Source organism: Triticum urartu, chromosome 7A (genome assembly GCF_056163025.1).
Source record: "Triticum urartu cultivar PI428250 chromosome 7A, HENAU_Tu73, whole genome shotgun sequence".
NCBI classification, from domain to species: Eukaryota; Viridiplantae; Streptophyta; class Magnoliopsida; order Poales; family Poaceae; genus Triticum; species Triticum urartu.
In genome coordinates, this window is record NC_141879.1 from 77,090,972 (window position 1) to 77,113,137 (window position 22,166).

The 22,166-nt window shown below is 45.6% G+C and overlaps 1 pseudogene; it reads left to right on the forward strand.

Annotated features, from left to right (window-relative positions):
• Nucleotides 1–4,847: 4,847 nt before the first annotated feature.
• Nucleotides 4,848–6,010, forward strand: LOC147957956 (uncharacterized; annotated as a pseudogene).
• Nucleotides 6,011–22,166: the final 16,156 nt, after the last annotated feature.

The window sequence follows — 22,166 nt, forward strand, 5'->3', positions numbered from 1 at the left end:
GGGGAAAGCGAGAGACACGTGGATCGGACTGGGTACCAGTGGTCTGATGGAGACGTGATACTCGGCATCGGTCGGTGATGATCGGTGGTTCTCTGCAGTAGGGGTTCGAGTGGTGTGGGTTCGCGATCCGGGAGACTCAACCAGAACAGCAGAGACTCGACGCGGTGATAGCGGGGAGGCGTGCGGTAAACACGGGACACAGCGACAGGCCAAGGCACTGGTGGTCAGACAAATTGTGCAGGGTATGCTGAAGTAGTGTTGACGAGTACTAGGTTCAATTTGGTGACTAGGTCTATCGGTGCCGGAAGATGGACAAAGAGTTGACCATGGAGAGTCTGAGAAAGTGGCGGAAAGTATGAAATTGTCAAAAGCCGAGAGAGTACATGGCCGTATATTATGTGGTGTTCAGTGCACGTGGCAAAGTGCGGATGACAAGTACAGAAGAAGGCGGAGTGCTATAGCTATGGGACATGTCAGAGACTATCCGGGAAAAGGGGTGAGTGACTGTGAATTTGACTCAGGGTGACACAGGGCGACGGTGAAATTCCTTCAAGTTTCAGACAAGCAGTAAAAAAAGAGCGGTGACGTTGAGTTCAAGTAACTCTTATAAGTGGCATTCAATATGTGAGTTGTTCACTTTCACGCAGGTCAACGATTGGTGTGTGATGGCGTTGAGCGGATACTCCGGGAGTTGGGAGCACAAAGTAGAGCGATGAGAAACTTAATTTTGCTTGAGTGTTGACTATGAAGAAGACGAGAATGGACTACAATTGCAGATGGAGTCAGATCGAGTCAGGAAGTAGCAGTGGTGCTCATGGCGTATCTCAAGTCCAATGTATATGGAGGTTCGACGCATGGATGAATAGAGGCGAAACCAGATTTTCTCAGAGTCTAGGGCTAAAACTAAGTGGCTATAAAAAAAAGACAAATAACACACATACTAATGCATGTTTGAAGTACACCACAAATCCGCATTAACAATGAAATATGAATTCATTGTTACCATGAGAACAAATTTGATAAAACATGTAAACAATTTAACAAAGTGCATCATTACAAATGTTGGTACCAAATTAATGAAGAATTTGTTCCTCTAAGGTCATTGTTTCTTCACCACCAACAGTAGAAGGACCTCGAGCTGCGAACATAAATCAAGTATATCTGAAATCAAGACACTAGACATGGACTATATAAATTTTCATGTGAAATTTTGCAAAACAAGAACTTGTGGTTTTTTTAACTAAAGTAATACTCCTTCCGGCACATAATATAAGGATGTTTTATTAGTGCCTAAAACGTTTTTATATTATGTGACTGAGAGAGTGCGATTTTAACATCACTAAGTCCTTAATTTTGGCTGATACAAAGGAACTAGGGAAAAAGTAGATGATACAATATCCAACCGGTTGAGGAGATGGAGAAGAATAGAACGGCTCGATGGGCTCATATCCTCCTCCAAGCTCCAATGACACGAGACGATCCAAGGTTCCGAACGCCGGCCGCCGGCCGCCGCCGCGCAGGTTCAGACGTCCTGCCTGTCGAGTCGAGCGGTTGAGGGGAATTGGCGGCGCAACATGAACAAGGTCTTCTTTTTTATCGATCTGGCCACACGATGGAAAGCAAGAGAGCGAGCCTGCGTCATGTATCCTGGAGGAGCTTTGCTACACTTACGGGAGTACTATTACGGATTAGGGCGACGCTAGGCGCCGGCGCACCGGCCCAACGGTTGGGCCGGTCCAGCCCTGGCCGCCTGATGCATTGATTAATTACCGTCAAATCTGTCCTTCGCTTCGTCCTCCTCATGAGTTATTTAAAAAAAAAATTACAACGGCCCGAGCGCCGCCGACAGCACGCCATATCCCCGCGAGAAAACGGCCGAGCTTGAAGCACCACCGTGGCGTTTCTCGTCGTCGGTGGGCGCCCTCGCCGGCCGTCCGCGCTTGCCCGAGATCCGCGCTCGCCATGGATGCAGCTGCGCCGCCCGCGCTCGTCAGAGATTTGCGCTTACCATGGATGCAGCTTCGCCGTCCTCGCTTGCCATGGATGCAGCTTCGCCGCTCACGCTCGCCATGGATGAATCCCGCCCCGCACCGCCCGTGCACGCCATGGATGCAGTTCCGCCTCGCTGGTGATTGACTGGTTCCAGCAAATAGAATTGCCCGTTGTAGCATTTTTCGTTGTTTGTTGTAGCAAAATGGAGACACAGTTGTAGCAAAAAAGAAACGTCGCCGTTTTCACTGGTTGTAGCTCGCCGTTGCAGGTAGCAACATTTGCATAATGGACGGATGTAACAAAACCCATTGCAGGATGTAGCAAAAGCCTACAACGGTTGCAGCAGAATGTCGTCGTCGCTGTCGAGCCTCGCAGCTCAGCCGTGATGGATGTCGCAAAACGTTATACCGGTTGTAGCAAAAAGCGATGCTAGTTGTAGCAAAACGCAATGCCAGCTATGTGTTGTAGCAAAACGTGATGCCGGTGGTAGCAAAATGCTATGCCGGTTGAAGCGTGTAGCAAAACTGCAGCGTTTTATCATCTTCTTCCACCTACAGCCGTCGCTGGTTGAAGCTTTCTTATTTTCAAAATGTATAGTTGTAGCTTTTTCTCTCAATGGTTGGAGCTTTTTCCAACAACCGTTGAAGCTCTTTTCTACCAAAAGTTGTAGCTATTTTCTTTTTAGTAGCGCTTAGTTAAGGTTTTTTGTGTCGTTCCGGTTGAAGCTTTTTTCAACGAAGGTTGTAGCATTTCATGTCAACGGTTGTAGCTTTCCGACGATGGCGCTGACTGCTTGTAGCTTTCTCTACATCCGGTTGAAGCTTTTCATCTAGGGGGATGAAGCTTTTTTTAAACGGTTGCAACATGAGGGGGTGCGACAGTTCTGCAGAAGCCTCCGGTGTCGTCCATCGCCGCCCGGCTCGTCGGCGGCGAGCAGAAGCACGAGGCGTGTGGGACTTGCAACCGACGGGAATGGGATTGGTCAACGGCCTTGTTGCATTCAATGGCGAGCGGGGCTGCAAGCGTGGCGGGATGAGATCTACATCCATGGCGGGTGGGGATTCGATCTTCCATGGCCGACGGCGAGCTACTCACGCGCTACATCGATGGAGGCAGGAGATGCGGGCGTCAGGGCTGCGTGCTGCAACGACGGAGGAAGGAGACGAGAATGGGGCGAGATCCGCGGAGCTGGGAGACGGGGATGGGATGTTATCCACGGGAGGTTGAAGAAAAGCAGCGATTTGGATGGCCCCCATCCTACGTGTCGCTTGATGGATGGCTGGGGCGGAGCGCGCGCGGACGCGACCTGCGCAAACTTTGGCCGGTGCGCCGTTGCCAAACATTTACCTACGAATTAGCACCTACGGACTGATTAGGAACAGGAGATTGGAAATCACGGGGTCCCAACCCTGAAAATTAAGGGGAGAAGATTAGCATTGTTGGAATGGACACGTACATCCGTAGGTATGGGTCCGTACTCCGTAGCGATGCGAGAATGCGAGATGATCGGGATTCCTTTTTGGAGCGATCGTGCATCGTGGGCTGGTGGCGATGGAGAGCTCTGTTAGTCGTATATGGACTGAGGCCTGGGACTGTATGTGCATGTCTGGGGCTGGGCTTTGTATGTGCATACAGAAAAATTCCTGCTAGATTCATAGTTGCGACCTGGGCCACGTCTGGGGCTATAGCCTCAGTTGTCCCAGGCCCAATTCCGCCCCTGTGGATGAATCATGGTGGAGAATATTCGTAAGGTGGAGTTTGTTAGAGTTGTGTTGAATATTATTGTATAAGGTAAGTTACAATTGAACTTGATTTTGGACTATGTGTAGACAGGGTAGGAGTCATGTTCAAATAGGAAAATTGTATCCTAGGCCTCTCATATATAGCGAGGGTAGACACACGATATAACCTATGCCAACATAATAGCACAGGCACGCGGGAAAGCCGGCGGTGTGTGCCGGTGCCCGGACGGCCAGGGTGTGGTATTGTGACGGTGTCACGGGAAGGAGTGCCCGTAGTCAGGCCCCGGGATGTAGCCATATCGGTGAACCTCGTTAACAAATCTCGGTGTCGTGCTCATGTAATTGTTTGGTTCTCTGATGATCGACGGTATGACTCGGATTTATTCTAACAACACAAACAACAAATATCCAATAATATACTTTGCGCGGATGCGCAGCCATTATTCTGGACTGTACTAGAATAAGATGGCACTTCCTTTTGACACATATAGATGAATGTAGTGAGCCCTTTCCATCTAAACAAAAATGGAAATGGTCTGTGTGGTCACTGATGTTGGGCCATTGCAAGAACTAAATTCTTTTGCAGCTCATTATACTCTGCTCCTGTTGGCGTTTCTAGCCAGAGTACGGTAAATCAAAGGACCCTTCTTTTCTATTTTAGTCATGCACCTCAATTCTCTGAAAAAACGTGCTCTGTCTAAGCTTAGTTGCAGTTACTACTTACTGCAGCTGTTGTTACAAAGTGCAAGAAGCGTACATATGTATTATATAGTACAAGGTTAGGTGGTACGGCGAATTTAGTTTATTACTCCCTTTGTCTCAAAATATAAGAACGTTTTAACACTATATTAGTGTCAAAAACATTCTTGTATTATAGGACGGAGGGAGTAGTTTTCTCTAGTGGATTGATGGTTTCTGCTGCGTGCGTGCTCATAGTGTCATTATACTCTGAACTTCTTCAGCTTTTTTACAAAATTGAGCTGATCGCCTTTGCTCTTAGAACAGTACAAGAAGCATATGTATTGCTAGTTGCGGTTTTCACTCTGTTTTTCTTCCTTTGTGCGAATACACTCTGTTTACTTATGAATCCCATGTCTTGTCTTGCAGGCTTGCATGATGGAGGCTGCACAGTATGGACCTTGGTTAGATCTTCCACCCGAACTCCTGGGCCTTGTCCTCAAGCGCCTCCTTTCCCTAGCTGACCGTGTTCGTCTGAGGATAGTCTGTCACCCATGGCGCTCTAACAGTCTGCTGCAACCGCTTCCTCTTCCATTCCCATGGCTCACCCTCCCTGATGGAACCTTCCTCAGCATCCCAGGAGGCGAGGTTCACCGCATGCCTGTACCAGATGGTGCTAGTTGCTGTGGCTCCATTGATAACTGGCTATTTCTTATGAGCAGTGATGATGCATGCACGTTGATGAACCCTTTCTCCAAGACCGCGTTGGAGCTTCCTAATCTGCTCATAGTCTGGCAGCGTAAGGCACTCTACGAATCTGATCCTAAGCAACTTTTGTACAAGTTGGTGGTACCCTCGCCCCTGGCCATATCACCTGATTCCCTTGTTGCGGCATTGATCAAGGATATAATGCTCATATCAGTACAATTTCAATTAGCCAGCCACTGATTGCCACTTATTCATTAAGAGTCATTAAGCAGCCATTACTACTTTGCCTATGGGTTGTTGCGTTCTTTGATGGAAAATTGTACGCGTTCTCTATCTTTAACGAGCTCTTCATCCTTGAGTTTTGCTACAACCTTGGTAGTAATCCGAACATCAAGTGCGCAATCAAGCCTTTTAGTGATTCTCGTGGAAGACCAGACTGCATTCCCACAGAGGAGTCGTATAAAGTCAGGATGTACCTAGTTGAATGTGGTGGTAGACTGTTGATGGTTGAACGGGTTTTTCGTCGCACTCCCTCTAATGATGATCCTATTGAAAATAGTCAGACTTGTGAGTTCGTTGTCCTCGAGGCAGACTTGCACGCCGACCCTTGCCGATGGAGAAGGATTAGAGAGTTGGGTGGACATGCTCTCTTTATTGGCCAGCACTCCAAGTCTCTGCCTGCTAGAGAATGCAACGGATCCCAAGAGAATTGCATCTACTTCATTTGTGACTATTGCCATCCAAAGTATTGTTTCAGTCCATTTCACGACTGTGGTGTGTACAACATGCTAAATGGGAGGATCACGCCATTGATGTCTCAGACTGCAGAACCTGCACATGATGCCGGCCAGTGGCGCCCGACATGTTTTTTCCCTCCAGGAGATGTGTGATCAACCCAGCAGGATTTGCTCTGCTGAAGCTTTATGAGCATTGGGGTGGGTAGATTCTCATACGTTCTGCTGAAGCTTTGTGATAATGTTTATTGTGCGAGTTGGGTTATTAGTTAGTATAGTATGATGATCAACCAGCCTGGTTCTGGTTATCTTTATCCTAGTGCTATGTTATGTATCGTATAATCATGTGAACATTAAGTTGGTGTCATGATGTACGCTTCAAATCTTATGGATCTCAATGGGATTTGTTTGTATGTGCAGCTGATCTTTTATCTGAGTGATATGCATTAAGCTATGTCATGTGCTTGCACACACTTTTTCCTCTGAAGGTGAACGGATTAAATTGGTTGTGTCACTAGCGCCTGAATCCTTGTTCTTTGTTTTTTTTAGAAAAGGAGGTTAACCCCTGGCCGCTGTATCATTCGATGCACACAACCATTTTATTAAGAAAAAAGGTCCAAAAGTCTCCTCAAGTGGTCTCAAAAGATTATGAAGAAACAAATGCCACACGTGGCCAAAAATAAAAAAAGCCACAACCGGCTATAATAGATCAAGATGTCTACACACCTAGCCTATTACTGGACCGCCATCCATATCGGCTGTATGTATCCTGTGCAACCGTTTCTCATCGGTTGCACCCAATAGTCATGTGCGCCCTGTGGTCCGTATGGCTCAGTAAGGACCATGTACGGATCCATGTAGACGCTCTGAAGATGACCTGCAAAAAATTAGTAATGTTTTGTCTGTTAAAGGCAACATCATTCCGACAATTCCATATTGCCCAAAGCAACGCACATGCCCCGACTCTGATTTGTGCAACCGTCTGAGGTGCCACCCTATTCAGCCAGTCATGAAAAAACTGTGATATTGAAGTTGGCGGAGTGATGTTAAAAGCAACATGAATAGTTCTCCAAAGTAATCTAGCAATCGGACATTTAATAAGTAGATGTTCAATTGTTTCATTCTGGTCACAAAAGCAACATCGTTGACTCCCTTCCCAATTGCGTTTGGCTAGATTATCTTTGGTTAAGATTACACCTTTGTGAACAAACCACATAAACACTTTTATTTTCAATGGCACCTTAATTTTCCAGATATGGCCCGACCTTGGGATGTCTCCAGTATTGATTAAATCCGTATACATTGATTTAACCGTGAAAACACCTGACCCCGTTAACTTCCAACTTATCGTATCATTGGCATCCGAAAGATTAATCTCCATTAACCTACGCACAAGATGCAACCATGTATCCCAACATGGACCCACAAGTGCCCGTCGAAATTGAATATTAAGTAGAATGGACTGCAACACAGACGCAACCGAAACTTCTTTCCGTTGTGCAATGTGATATAAAGCTGGATACTGTAACGCTAATGGAGTGCCCCCTAACCAAGTATCCTCCCAGAATCGAGTTCGTTGCCCATTCCCCACTTTAAATGTCACTTTGTTAAAGAAAGCAACATTCGTCCTCATAAGTCCTTTTCAAAAAGGTGAGTCTGAAGGCTGTACCGTTACCTGAGCCAAAGACTTAGCGTATAAGTATTTGTTTCGAAGTAACTGCAACCACACAACCTCAGTCTCCAATGAAAGGCGGTATAACCATTTGCTCAATAAGCACCTATTTTTTACTTCTAAATTCTCAACACCCAATCCGCCCTGGTCCTTTGGTCTACAAATCATCTCCCACTTGGCGAGCCTATACTTGGCCTTATTCTCATCAATTTGCCAAAAGAATCTGGATCGGTAGAAGTCTAATCTTTTCCGTACTCCTACTGGTACTTCAATGAAAGAGAGGAGGAACATTGGCATGCTCATTAGCACCGAATTAATAACAATTAGCCTTCCTCCGTACGATAAAAATTTGCCTTTCCAGCAACTTAATTTCCATTCTTTATAGTAAGTTTGCGATGATGAATTGGTATCCCTAGATACGTAAAGGGAAGCACACCTAATTCACACACGAACAACTGTTTATATCTTTCTTGCTCCTCCTTGGCGCGTCCAAAGCAGAACAATTCGCTCTTATTAAAATTAATCTTGAGTCCGGACAGTTGTTCGAATAAGCAAAGAACTAACTTCATGTTCCTTGCTTTCGCGAGGTCATGCTCCATGAAAATAATTGTATCGTCTGCATATTGTAGGACAGATACCCCACCATCAACTAGATGTGGGATAAGACCACCTACCTGACCATCTTGTTTCGCTCTGTTAACAAGCATGGTCAACATATCAACCACAATATTAAAAAGGATCGGTGACATGGGATCACCCTGTCTTAATCCTTGAAGCGTTTGAAAGTAATGACCAATATCGTCATTAACTTTAATACCAACGCTACCTCCCTTCACAAAGGATTCGGCCTGTTTTCTCCAGGCTTCGTCAAATCCTTTCATGCGCAAAGCTTGTTGCAAAAAAGGCCACTTGACTTTATCGTAGGCCTTTTCAAAATCCACTTTGAAGATCACTCCATCAAGTTTCTTCGAGTGGATTTCATGAAGGGTATCATGCAAGACAACCACCCCCTCTAGGATATGTCGTCCTGGCATGAAAGCGGTCTGTGTTGGCTGCACCACACTGTGCGCAATCTGTGTGAGACTATTTGTGCCAACCTTCATGAAAATTTTAAAGCCCACATTGAGCAAACAGATCAGCCTGAATTGCTCAATACGGACCGCTCCCTCCTTCTTTGGCAGCAAAGTAATATTCCCAAAGTTTAATTTGAAAAGTTGTAGGTGTCCATTAAAGAGATCATTGAACATAGGCATCAAGTCACCTTTAATGATACCCCAACACTTCTTATAAAATTCCGCTGGAAAACCATCCGGACCAGGAGCTTTGTTGTTTTTCATTTGAGCAACGCTTCATACACCTCCTCCGAAAAAGGGGCTGTGAGAATCTCATTCTCATCATCTCGAAGTTGAGGTATGTCATCAACTCTGTCCTCATCCAGGTTGACAAAATTCTCAACTGGAGCCCCGAATAATTGTTTATAGAAATTAGAGATGTAAAGCTTAAGGTTCTCATGGCCTACAATCGTTCCCTCATCCTGTTCAAGTTGAATGATTTTCTTTTTCCTATGTTTTCCATTAGCAATCATGTGGAAAAATTGAGTGTTGTTGTCCCCTTGAACCACTTGGCATACTTTTGCTCTACCCGCCCACTTCATTTCTTCCTCTCTAAGAAGCTTTGCCAGACTGACCTCAGCCTCTCTCTTAGATACTCGGTCATCTATGGCTAGAGGCACACTCTCTGCCTTAATGTCAAGATCATCAATAAACTTGAGAAGTCTCACCTTCTCAACTCTATAAGCTCCACTATTATTCTTAGCCCAGCCTCTAAGGAACTGTCTAAGATGTCTAATCTTGTATTGCCATCTTTCCTCCGCAGAGGCACCTCTTTGCTCAGCCACCCACTCCCTTGCTACCAACTCAAGGAAGTCCTCTCTCTCGAACCACACATTTTCGAAAGAGAAAACACTCTTATTGCCCAAGTGAGTCGCCTCACCTGAATCAACAAGAAGTGGCGTATGATCAGAAACTCCTCTAGGCATTGCCTGCACTGACACTAGAGGAAATTTTTGTTCCCACTCAGCACTCGTGAGAACCCGATCCAGCTTTTCATAAGTCGGGGCAGGAAGATTATTTGCCCAAGTAAATTGCCTACCAGTGAGCGCAATCTCACGTAGGTCCAAACTTTCAATGACCGCGTTAAACATAAAGGACCATTTGGCATCAAAATTATCATTGTTTTTCTCCTCTCTTCTTCTAATGATGTTGAAATCCCCACCTACCAGAATGGGTAGAGTCTCCCCTCCACAAATTCTGGCAAGATCGGCAAGAAAGTCCGGTTTGAGTTTCGGCTGTGCCACGCCATACACAGCCACAAGAGCCCATCTGAATCCATCCACCTTAGACCGAACATGGAATTTAACAGCGAATTCTCCCAAGAAAACATTTAGCACCTCAAGAGTCTCACAATATAATTAACTCCAAGGAGAATCCCACCTGATCTTCCCCGAGGTGGCAAGCAATGCCAGTCAAAATCCAACCCCCCTGATATCGTCCCTGATACGTCTCCAACGTATCTATAATTTTTGATTGCTCCATGCTATATTATCTACTGTTTTGGACACTATTGGGCTTTATTTTCCACTTTTATATTATTTTTGGGACTAACCTATTAACCGGAGGCCCAGCCCAGATTTGCTGTTTTATGCCTATTTCAGTGTTTCGAAGAAAAGGAATATCAAACGAAGTCGAAACGGAACGAAATCAACTGGAGAAGTTATTTTTGGAACGAAAGCCACCGGATAGACTTGGACTCCATGTCAGGAGATATGTGAGGTGCTCACGAGGGTGGGGGGCGCCCCCCTAGGGCGCGCCCCCTGCCTCGTGGGGCCCCGTGGCTCCTCTGACATACTTCCTGCACCCATATATATCGTCGTACCCCAAAACTTTCAGAACAGAGAATAGATCGGGAGTTCCGCCGCCAGAAGCCTCCGTAGCCACCGAAAACCAATCTAGACCCGTTCCGGCACCCTACCGGAGGGGGCAATCCTTCTCCGGTGGCCATCTTCATCATCCCGGTGCTCTCCATGATGAGGATGGAGTAGTTCTCCCTCGGGGCTGAGGGTATGTACTAGTAGCTATGTGTTTGATCTCTCTCTCTCTCTCTCGTGCTCTTGATTTGGCACGATCTTGATGTATCGCGAGCTTTGCTATTATAGTTGGATGTTATGTTTGTCCTCCCCCTCTTCTCTCTTGTAATGAATTGAGTTTCCCCTTTGAAATAATCTTATCGGATTGAGTCTTTAAAGATTTGAGAACACTTGATGTATGTCTTGCCGTGCGTATCTATGGTGACAATGGGATATCACGTGATTCACTTGATGTATGTTTTGGTGATCAACTTGCGGGTTCTGCCCATGAACCTATGCATAGGGGTTGCCACACGTTTTCGTCGTGATTCTCCGGTAGAACTTTGGGGCACTCTTTGAGGTCCTTTGTGTTGGTTGAATAGATGAATCTGAGATTGTGTGACGCATATCGTATAATCATACCCACGGATACTTGAGGTGACATTGGAGTATCTAGGTGACATTAGGGTTTTGATTGATTTGTGTCTTAAGGTGTTATTCTAGTACGAACTCTAGGGCTGTTTGTGACACCTATAGGAATAGCCCAACAGATTGATGGGAAAGAATAACTTTGAGGTGGTTTCATACCCTACCATAATCTCTTCGTTCGTTCTCCGCTATTAGTGACTTTGGAGTGACTCTTTGTTGCATGTTGAGGTATAGTTATATGATCCAATTATGTTATTATTGTTGAGAGGACTTGCACTAGTGAAAGTATGAACCCTAGGCCTTGTTTCAACGCATTGCAATACCGTTTACACTCACTTTTATCATTAGTTACCTTGCTGTTTTTATATTTTCAGATTACTAAAACTATTATCTACTATCCATATTACACTTATATCACCATCTCTTCGCCGAACTAGTGCACCTATACAATTTACCATTGTATTGGGTGTGTTGGGGACACAAGAGACTCTTTGTTATTTGGTTGCAGGGTTGCTTGAGAGAGACCATCTTCATCCTACGCCTCCTACGGATTGATAAACCTTAGGTCATCCACTTGAGGGAAATTTGCTACTGTCCTACAAATCTCTGCACTTGGAGGCCCAACAACGTCTACAAGAAGAAGGTTGTGTAGTAGACATCAAGCTCTTTTCTGGCGCCGTTGCCGGGGAGGTGAGTGCTTGAAGGTATATGTTTAGATCTTGCAATCTAGTCTTTTAGTTTCTTATTTTATCACTAGTTTAGTCTATAAAAGAAAATTACAAAAAAATGGAATTAAGTTTGTCTCATACGCTTCACCTTTTTAATATGTTTCATGAGTATGATGGAAAGGATAATTGTGCTCAAGTGCTAGAAGAAGAAATCTATAAAATGTCTGGCACTAAATATTTGAATGATGAGCATGATTGCAATGTTGTTAGTACAAATTCTTTGAATATCCATGATACTAATGATGATTGCACTAGTTATGATGAAAATACCTCCTATAAACATGTCAATTTTTGTGGAGTGCATTGGGTTTGTAAGTACGCACCAAATAGGAAAGATAGATATTGCAAGAGGCATAAGTGCTTAGAAACTAAATTGTTGCAAGAAGAGCTAGATGAATGTGCTGAAAAATTCAATATTTTTCGCGCCCCTTGTGAACTTTGCAATGAACATGGTCATTTAAATCTCCAATGCAAATTGTTTCATGACCGAATCGTATCCAAAAATTGTGATAATTTGATTACCCTTGAGCATCATAAAGAGCTTAGTCTTCTTTTGGGGTATGAGGAAATGAAACATATAACTGAGGGTATTCCAAAGTTTAATCTTGATAGATTTCTTGATTTTGATCTAGATAAAATTTATATGTATTGTGCGGTGAATTGTATTGAAAATCCTTATATTGCCAATTACATAAAGAAAAGAAAACAAATAGAAGATGAAGAGAATGCTAACAAAAGGGAAGAGACTTCCCAATATTCTCCTATTATTTCTTATGATGAATCAGGTAATGAAGAGGAGCCCTCTATTCAGCCAATCTCATTAATAAGGAGCTCCAAAAAGAGGATTGAACCCACGCATGATGTGGTGAAGAAGAAGAAAAGAAAAAGGAAGAGAGGTAAAAAGATATCTCTCCCAAATAATGCTGCTCCTATTACTATCGTGCCTCATGAAAATATAATTGTGGAAGATAATGATACTTCTTATGATCTTGAAAATCTTTTTGGCACTTGCTTGGAAGAATATGATAATTGCTATACTATTGGTGCTATCTATACTATTAATGATGAGAGTGATTATGCTTATGATATGAAAAGGCCCAAGCTTGGGGATGCTATGTTTGATGAAGATGATGTTTTTGAAAATATATTTGCTGCAATTGATGTTTGTCCCAAGCTTGGGGATGCTACGCTTAATGAAGATGATATTTTTAGTCTCCCAAGTTTTAATATGCAAATTTATAATGATGATAGCATGCCTCCTACTTATGATGATTATTGTGATGATACTTATGCTATAAAAAGTAGTTATTATATTTATAAAACTTGTCATGATTATGATTACCCCTTCTCTAAACATTACTCTTTTAATATGGAAACAATTTATAGTATTCGAGTTTCCTATGATACTCCCACTATTCCGAATGAGAAGAATTTTGCCTATTTGGAGATAGTAAATTATCTATGCTTGTAGATCATGAAAAGAATGCTTTAGGTTCTGGTTATATTGTTGAATTCATTCATGATGCTACTGAAAATTATTATGAGGGAGGAATATATGCTTGTAGGAATTGCAATAATATCAAGTTTCCCCTCTATGTGCTTAAAGTTTTGAAGTTATGCTTGTTTTGCCCTCCTATGCTAGTTTATTATTGTTTCCATAAGTTGTTTGCTCACAAAATCCCTATGCATAGGAAGTGGGTTAGACTTAAATGTTCTAGTCATATTCTTCATGATGCTCTCTTTATGTTTCAATTCTTATCCTTTATGTGAGCATCATTGAAATCATCATGCCTAGCTAGGGGCATTAAATGATAGCGCTTGTTGGGAGGCAACCCAATTTTATTTTTGTTCCTTGCTTTTTGTTCCTGTTTAGTAATAAATAACTCATATAGCATCTGTTTAGATGTGGTTTTAGTTTTTAATTAGTGTTTGTGCCAAGTAGAACCTTTGGGAAAGTCTTGTTGATCATGCTGTCAAAAACAGAAACTTTAGCGCTCACGAGAATTTCTGCCATTTTTATTTGGAGAGTGCTATTTAGTTAATTCTTTTTGAATATGATTAATAGATAAATTCCTCAGGTCCAGAAATTTATTTGAGAATTTTATGAGTTCCAGAAGTATACGTTTGATACAGATTACTACAGACTGTTCTGTTTTTGACAGATTCTGTTTTTCATGCGTTGTTTACTTATTTTGATGAATCTATGGCTAGTAAAATAGTTTATAAACCATAGAGAAGTTGGAATACAGTAGGTTTAACACCAATATAAATAAAGAATGAGTTCATTACAGTACCTTGAAGTGGTGATTTATTTTCTTATACTAACGGAGCTTACGAGTTTTCTGTTAAGTTTTGTGTTGTGAAGTTTTCAAGTTTTGGGTAAGGATTCGATGAACTATGGAATAAGGAGTGGCAAGAGCCTAAGCTTGGGGATGCACAAGTCACCCCAAGGTAATATTCAAGGATAGCCAAGAGCCTAAGCTTGGGGATGCCCCGGAAGGCATCCCCTCTTTCGTCTTCGTTCATCGGTAACTTTACTTGGAGCTATATTTTTATTCACCACATGATATGTGTTTTTCTTGGAGCGTCATTTTATTTTCTTTAGGTTTGCTTGCTGTTTGAATAAAGTATCAAGATCTGAAATTATTAAATGTTAGAGAGTCTTCACATAGTTTCATAATTATTCGACTACTCATTGATCTTCACTTATATCTTTCGGAGTAGTTTGTTGTTTGCTCTAGTGCTTCACTTATATCTTTTAGAGCACGGCGGCGGATTTATTTTGAAGAAAAATATGAAATCTCATGCTTCACTTATATTATTTTGAGAGTCTTAAATAGCATGGTAATTTTCTTAAATAATCTTAATATGCTAAGCATACAAGATTTGTAAGAATTCTTATGAGTGTGTTGAATACTAAGAAAAGTTTGATGCTTGATAATTGTTTTGAGATATGAAGATGGTGATATTAGAGTCATGCTAGTTGAGTAGTTGTGAATTTGAGAAATACTTGTGTTAAAGTTTGTGATTCCCGTAGCATGCACGTATGGTGAACCGTTATGTGATGAAGTCGGAGCATGATTTATTTATTGATTGTCTTCCTTATGAGTGGTGGTCAGGGACGAGCGATGGTCTTTTCCTACCAATCTATCCCCCTAGGAGCATGCGTGTAGTACTTTGTTTTGATAACTAATAGATTTTTGCAATAAGTATGTGAGTTCTTTATGACTAATGTTGAGTCCATGGATTATACGCACTCTCACCCTTCCACCATTGCCATCCTCTCTAGTACCGCGCAACTTTCGCCGGTACCATAAACCCACCATATACCTTCCTCAAAACAGCCACCATACCTACCTATTATGGCATTTCCATAGCCATTCCGAGATATATTGCCATGCAACTTTCCACCATTCCGTTCATCATGACACATTCATCATTGTCATATTGCTTAGCATGATCATGTGGTTGACATAGTATTTGTGGCAAAGCCACTGTTCATGATTCTTTCATACTTGTCACTCTTGATTCATTGCATATCCCGGTAGACCGCCGGAGGCATTCATATAGAGTCATACTTTGTTCTAGTATCGAGTTGTAATCATTGAGTTGTAAATAAATAGAAGTGTGATGATCATCATTCAATAGAGCATTGTCCCAAAAAAAGAGAGAAAGGCCAAAGAAAAAAAAGAAGGCCCAAAAAAATATAAAAAAATAAATAAATAAAAAGAGAAAATAAAAAGGGGCAATGCTACTATCCTTTTTCCACACTTGTGCTTTAAAGTAGCACCATGATCTTTATGATAGAGAGTCTCTTGTTCTGTCACTCTCATATACTAGTGGGAATTTTCATTATAGAACTTGGTTTGTATATTCCAATGATGGGCTTCCTCAAAATGCCCTAGGTCTTCGTGAGCAAGCAAGTTGGATGCACACCCACTTAGTTTCTTTTTGAGCTTTCATATACTTATAGCTCTAGTGCATCCGTTGCATGGCAATCCCTACTCACTCACATTGATATCTATTGATGGGCATCTCCATAGCCCGTTGATACGCCTAGTTGATGTGAGACTATCTTCTCCCTTTTTGTCTTCTCCACAACCACCATTCTATTCCACATATAGTGCTATGTCCATGGCTCACGCTCATGTATTGCGTGAAGATTGAAAAAGTTTGAAGAACATCAAAAGTATGAAACAATTGCTTGGCTTGTCATCGGGGTTGTGCATGATTTAAATACTTTGTGTGGTGAAGATGGAGCATAGCCAGACTATATGATTTTGTAGGGATAGCTTTCTTTAGCCATGTTATTTTGAGAAGACATGATTGCTTAGTTAGTATGTGTCGGTGTCAAAACCGGCGGATCTCGGGTAGGGGGTCCCAAACTGTGCGTCTAGGCGGATGGTAACAGGAGGCAGGGGACACGATGTTTTACCCAGGTTCGGGCCCTCTTGATGGAGGTAAAACCCTACGTCCTGCTTGATTAATATTGATGATATGGGTAGTACAAGAGTAGATCTACCATGAGACCAGAGAGGCTAAACCCTAGAAGCTAGCCTACGGTATGATTGTTGTCCGTCCTATGGACTAAAACCCTCCAGTTTATATAGACACCGGAGAGGGCTAGGGTTACACAGAGTCGGTTACAATGGTAGGAGATCTACATATCCGTATCGCCAAGCTTTCCTTCCACGCCAAGGAAAGTCCCTTCCGGACACGGGACGAAGTCTTCAATCTTGTATCTTCATAGTCCAGGAGTCCGGCCGAAGGTATAGTCCGGCTATCCGGACACCCCCTAATCCAGGACTCCCTCAGTAGCCCCTGAACCAGGCTTCAATGACGACGAGTCTGGCGCGCAGATTGTCTTCGGCATTGCAAGGCGGGTTCCTCCTCCAAGTACTTCATAGAAGATTTTGAACACAAAGGTAGTGTCCGACTCTGCAAAATAAGTTTCCACATATTGCCATAGAGAGAATAATATTTACACAAATCTAATCTGCTGACGTATTCCATAGCGTGACATCACACCAGGGCCAAGTCTTTATTCGAATCGTTTTACTGTCCCACCTCAGCGCGTTTAGCGAGGCGGTTTCCTTGGCACGTCTTGTCAAAGCAGAGATCGTGTCCCCTTATTCCGGGATTCTCATCAATACGGGCATCGGTAACCCAACTGCGCCATTGATTACGACGCTTGGGAGATAAGCGAGTTTTACCAGGCGGGTGGGGACGCATAGTCGCATCCGCCCATATAAGGGGATAAGGATCCACCTTTTCATCCACGCCTTCTTCCTCCTTTGCTTATCCATTTCCGCGCACTCGAGCTCCAGCGCCCAAGTCCGCACACCCCACCTCAACCTTCTCCTGCCATGTCCGGAGTGGGAGGCAAGTGGATGGTCTCCTCCGTTACGGAGGGACACATCAAAAAACTGAGGAAGGCCGGATACTTGTCTAACGACATTGCACATCGGCTTCCCGAAGAGGGGCAGCTCATCCCCATCCCTAGGCCCCATGAGAGGATGGTGTCCCCCCCCCCCCATTTCCTCCGCGGACTGGGCTTTCCTCTCCACCCATTTGTCCGGGGGATCATGTTCTACCATGGCCTGGATTTCCACGATCTGGCCCCGAACTTTGTCCTCAACATCTCGGCGTTTATCGTCGTGTGCGAGGCTTTCTTCCGCATCCGCCCCCATTTCGGCCTATGGCTCAAGACTTTCAATGTCAAGCCGAAGGTGGTGCGCGGCACCCAGGCGGAGTGCGGAGGCGCCATGGTGGGCAAGATGCCCAATGTCCTATGGCTCGAGGGCTCCTTCGTGGAGTCCCTAAAGGGGTGGCAGTCGGGGTGGTTTTACATCACCGAGCCGCGCGACCCTGAATGGGTCGCAGTCCCCGAGTTCTGATCCAGACCCCCTATGCGGCTCACCTCCTGGAAAGAGACGGGCCTGTCGTGGGGTAAAAATGGAAAGCTGACCGGACTCCAAACAAGCGTCCAAACCCTGATGGACAAGAAGCTCAAACTTGTCAACGTAGTCCAGGTTATGCTCATCCGCCGGATCCTCCCGTGTCAACAACGGGCTTTCAACCTGTGGGAGTTCGACCCGGCGCGACACCGAACTCTTAGCAGGCTCTTCGACATGACGTACGAAGATGCCTGGAAGGTGCTTTTCAAGGGCGCCGAGGCCCCCGCATCCGCTACCGAGGATCACGGATTCAGCACGCAGCGTCACGCTCGTGCGGTAAGCTGGTTTTACCTTTTACAGGGTATTAGTTTTTCATAGTTTAACTGCATGCGGGATCTAAGCTCCCTTACCTTTGACAGGATTGGCAGGAGACGTCCGGACAGATCAACTGTCCGGCTCCTTTGCCCGAAGTCCCAACGGACGCTCGCTTGGCGAAGCTGCTGGTTCCGGCACCCTATGTGGTGCCGGAGAAGAAGGCCAAGAAGAAGGCCACGGGGACTCGAAAGAGTGCCCGGTGCCAGGAGGTGTTGGATTCATCATCCGACGACTCCAAGGCGCACTCCTCCCATGAAGACGAGGAGGAGGAAGAAGAGACCTCTCCCCCTCCAGCGGGGGGAGGGAAGAAAAGGAAGTCCGCCCCAACTGGGGAGGCCGAAGGGTCCAATAAGGGGAAGACCCCTCCTCCGGACTACTCCACCAACGCCGACGACGGCGAAGAGGAGTGGCCGCACAGGGCCAAGCCCCTGGCGAGATCGTAAGTATCCGGATACCAGAGTGATTCATAGTATTCCTCCATTGCACAGCTTTTCCTTACGTCGAACACGTTTATGCAGTCCACCTAAAGACCGGCTCGACGTGTCGTCGAGCGGTTCCCTGGATTTGTCGGACGTGAATTCGCTTCCGACAGCTACCTCCCCCCATCCTACGGACGACGCCGCGGTGGCGTCCCAACAGGTTCCAAGCCAGGAGGAGGTGGTCCTGGAGGCGCCGCAAGGCGACCTCCCGGACTCCAGGCATAAAGGGGATAGAACCCCCAAGGGCTCCAAGTCCGGCCTTGAGCCAGACACCGCGCCGGAACCTTCAACGGTTCCGGACTCCGGTAGGCAGCCTCCTTCCAAGAGGAGCAAGCCTACCGAGCCGGCGACCTCCGTCCAACCGGAGGCACTGGACAATTTGCTGGAGGTGCTTAACGGCGCCTCCATCGACGAGGAGCACCGCACTATTATGAGTGCGGTGATCCAAAAGGTTCAGTCCGCCAAGAGCGGACTGACTGAAGCCTATGCCGGCCTTCTAACAGGCTTTGAGGTAAGTAAAGAATATGTAAAAATATTACCGCATAGACAGTAGCCCCTGATGCTCTGTTCGGCGTTCGGAAAGAAAAGCCGAATAGAGGATCTAATAACATTCGCAGGAGTCTAACATAATCAAGTCAATATGCATATGCAGGCTTTGCTGCTGGCCTCCGCTGCACTGACTGCGGAGGTGGATACGCTGAAGCAAAACCTCACGCGGTCCGAGAATGAGCTCGGCCATGCCAAGAGGCAACTCGAGGAGACGGAAGGTAAGTAATACCTTGCGCAAGTATATAGAGAAGATGTGGTTGCAAAAAATGACAGGATCAACGTGCTATTATAGGGGCCACGACCGAGGTGGCAACCCTTAAGAAAGCGCCGTCCGAGGCTGAAAACAGAGCGGCTGCGGAGCGTACAGAGAGAGGGAAGCAGGAGGCGCGGGTGGAGGAGGTGCAGAAATAACTCCAGGCTCTCGTGAAAAAACACGAGAGTTTGGAGCTTGACTCAAAGACGCAAGCGTCCGAGCTTGCGGCAGCCCTCGAAAGCGCGAAGTCTGCCAAGGCCGAAGCCCAGAAAGCCCTCCAAGACATTGGAGATATGAAGAAGATAGCGGCGGGTAAGGCATTCATTATGCAAAGCAAGCACGTGAAAGTGAATTACTTGTTACTTACCCGAGTCCGGAGCTCTCCAGGAGCATTCGCAGATTTGCCCCGTAGTGCGTCTGATGCCGCCGCCTACTATCGAGCCGAGGAGGGGAGCTCGACAGAGAAGGTGTTCTGGTCTCAGTATGCTGAGGCCGGACACCTGGTGCCTTTGAGCGACCAGCTGAAGCAAATGGTCGAGCTCCACAAGGTGGCCGAACAGGCCATAAAGGGCCTCATAGTTCGGCTTTGGCCTGGAGAGGCTCTGCCTGGGAGCTACTTCGGGCTGGTGAGGTGGCTGGTGGATGCGTGTCCACGGCTTGAAGTAATCAAGCGCTCCGTCTGCATCGAAGGTGCCCGTGCTAAAGTGCACTAGGGCAAGATGGATGCGGAGAAGCTGGTGAAGGACGGGCCGCCGCCGGGCAAGGAGCATCGCGTCCCGGAAGCGTATTATGAGGGCGTCCTGAAGGGTGCCTGCCTTATAGCGGATGAATGCTCCAAAGATGTAATTTTTGAGTAAACTCGCATTTGTGATCCTGTACGCTGAAAACTTGTTCATATGCGCTAAGCAATGCTTTTGAATTTAAAATATTACCTTCTGTGCGGCCGTTTATCAAATTTGAGAGATGGCGAGTCGTCGGCTTCTGCCCCTGTGCCATGAGTGCTGGGGTGTTCGGGATAAACATGAGCGCTCTTTTTCCCATTCTTGGGTCCTTCGAGGGAGGCGCTCAACACAACGAACAAGGCAATCGGACTATAATGCTTGAACACTCTCACTTAGCCATAGAATTCTATAATTTTAAATTTTGGCGAAGCCCCTAGTGTTCGGAAGACTGAGTTCGGGGCGCTATCCATGCCTAGGCCGGACAAAGCCGACTCCTCGCTCTAAGCGGCATAAGTCTTTAGGGACTCAAAAACTTCTTGAACAGCAACCAGCTCTCGCCTCATCATGATGGTCAGTTTTAGCTTTCTCTACTGAGGTGCTTAGCCCAGCTCAACTGGGGCATAGTCGCAGTAGTTCTCCTAGTGCTACCTTAGCCGATATAACGGAATGTAAGGTACCAAAACATAGGAGCCGGGCAAACCCAACTATTGACCCAAGACATGATTCGGAGCCGATGCATATAATGCTATAAGTTCGGGGTGCCGCACTTGTGAAAGTGTTCGGACTTCTCACACCGTATTGTGGGGTACTTAAGCCCCTGGCGTATTGGCCGTACCAAAGTGTACAGGTGCAACATGTCATTAATGAACATATATTCGTAAAAAAGAGTAATGCAATAATAGACGGAAGCTATGCATTGTTTATTTAAAAAGGCTGCGATCAAAGCAGAACGATACAAATAGTATAATAAGCAAAAGATGGGACTATTTAACATGTCCTTTCCAGGGGCGAGCTGCGGAATGTTATGTGAAACAGGTATACTGCTCGTTATAGAGACCACCTTAGAGTTCCATAGTGCGGCGTAGCTTTCTGCTTCCCTGGTTGTATCGTTTGTGCGGCAATTGTACTGCCGGACAGGCCTTCCGAAGAATGGAGTCCTGAAAATAAGAGAAAATTAAGAAATCGGCAGCCCCTAGTGCGGTTTAAGCCGCGTGTCGGGTGTGCCGTGATGGTGCCCCTCCCCCTGTGCCCATGGTATTTCGAGAGTGTAGTTATGTACGCGCAACACTGGTTTCGCAAGTTCGTGAGGGCTGGGGTTGGGGCCGCATTGCTACGCTTGCTCGGATCGTGCCAGGCGGTCTTGTTGTAGGTTACTCCGGGTGCGCTTGGCGGTGTCCAGACGTTTAATGGCCGGACTGGAGAATTGCCTTGAGAGGCTGCTTTATACTTCCGTCGCGATAGCCGCCGTATGCTCCTCCATTCGGAGAGAGCGTTCGGTGTTTCCATTGACCGTGATGACTCCTCGAGGGCCTGGCATCTTGAGCTTGAGGTATGCGTAGTGCGGCACCGCATTGAACTTGGCAAATGCGGTTCGCCCGAGCAGTGCGTGATAGCCACTGCGGAACGGGACTATGTCGAAGATTAACTCCTCGCTTCGGAAATTATCCGGAGATCCGAAGACCACTTCAAGTGTAACTGAGCCTGTACAGTTAGCCTCTACACCTGGTATGACGCCTTTAAATGTCGTTTTAGTGGGTTTAATCCTCGAGGGATCGATGCCCATTTTCCGCACTGTGTCCTGGTAAAGCAGGTTCAGGCTGCTGCCGCCGTCCATAAGGACTCTAGTGAGGTGAAATTCGTCAATAATTGGGTCTAGAACCAATGTGGTGAATCCTCCATGACAGATGCTAGTGGGGTCGTCCCTTCGATCAAAAGTGATTGGGTAGGAAGACCATGGGTTGAACTTTGGGGCGACTGGCTCCATCGCGTATACGTCCCTTAGCGCACGCTTCCGCTCCCTCTTGGGGACGCGGGTTGCGTATATCATGTTCACCGTCCGCACTTGTGGGGGAAAACCTTTCTGT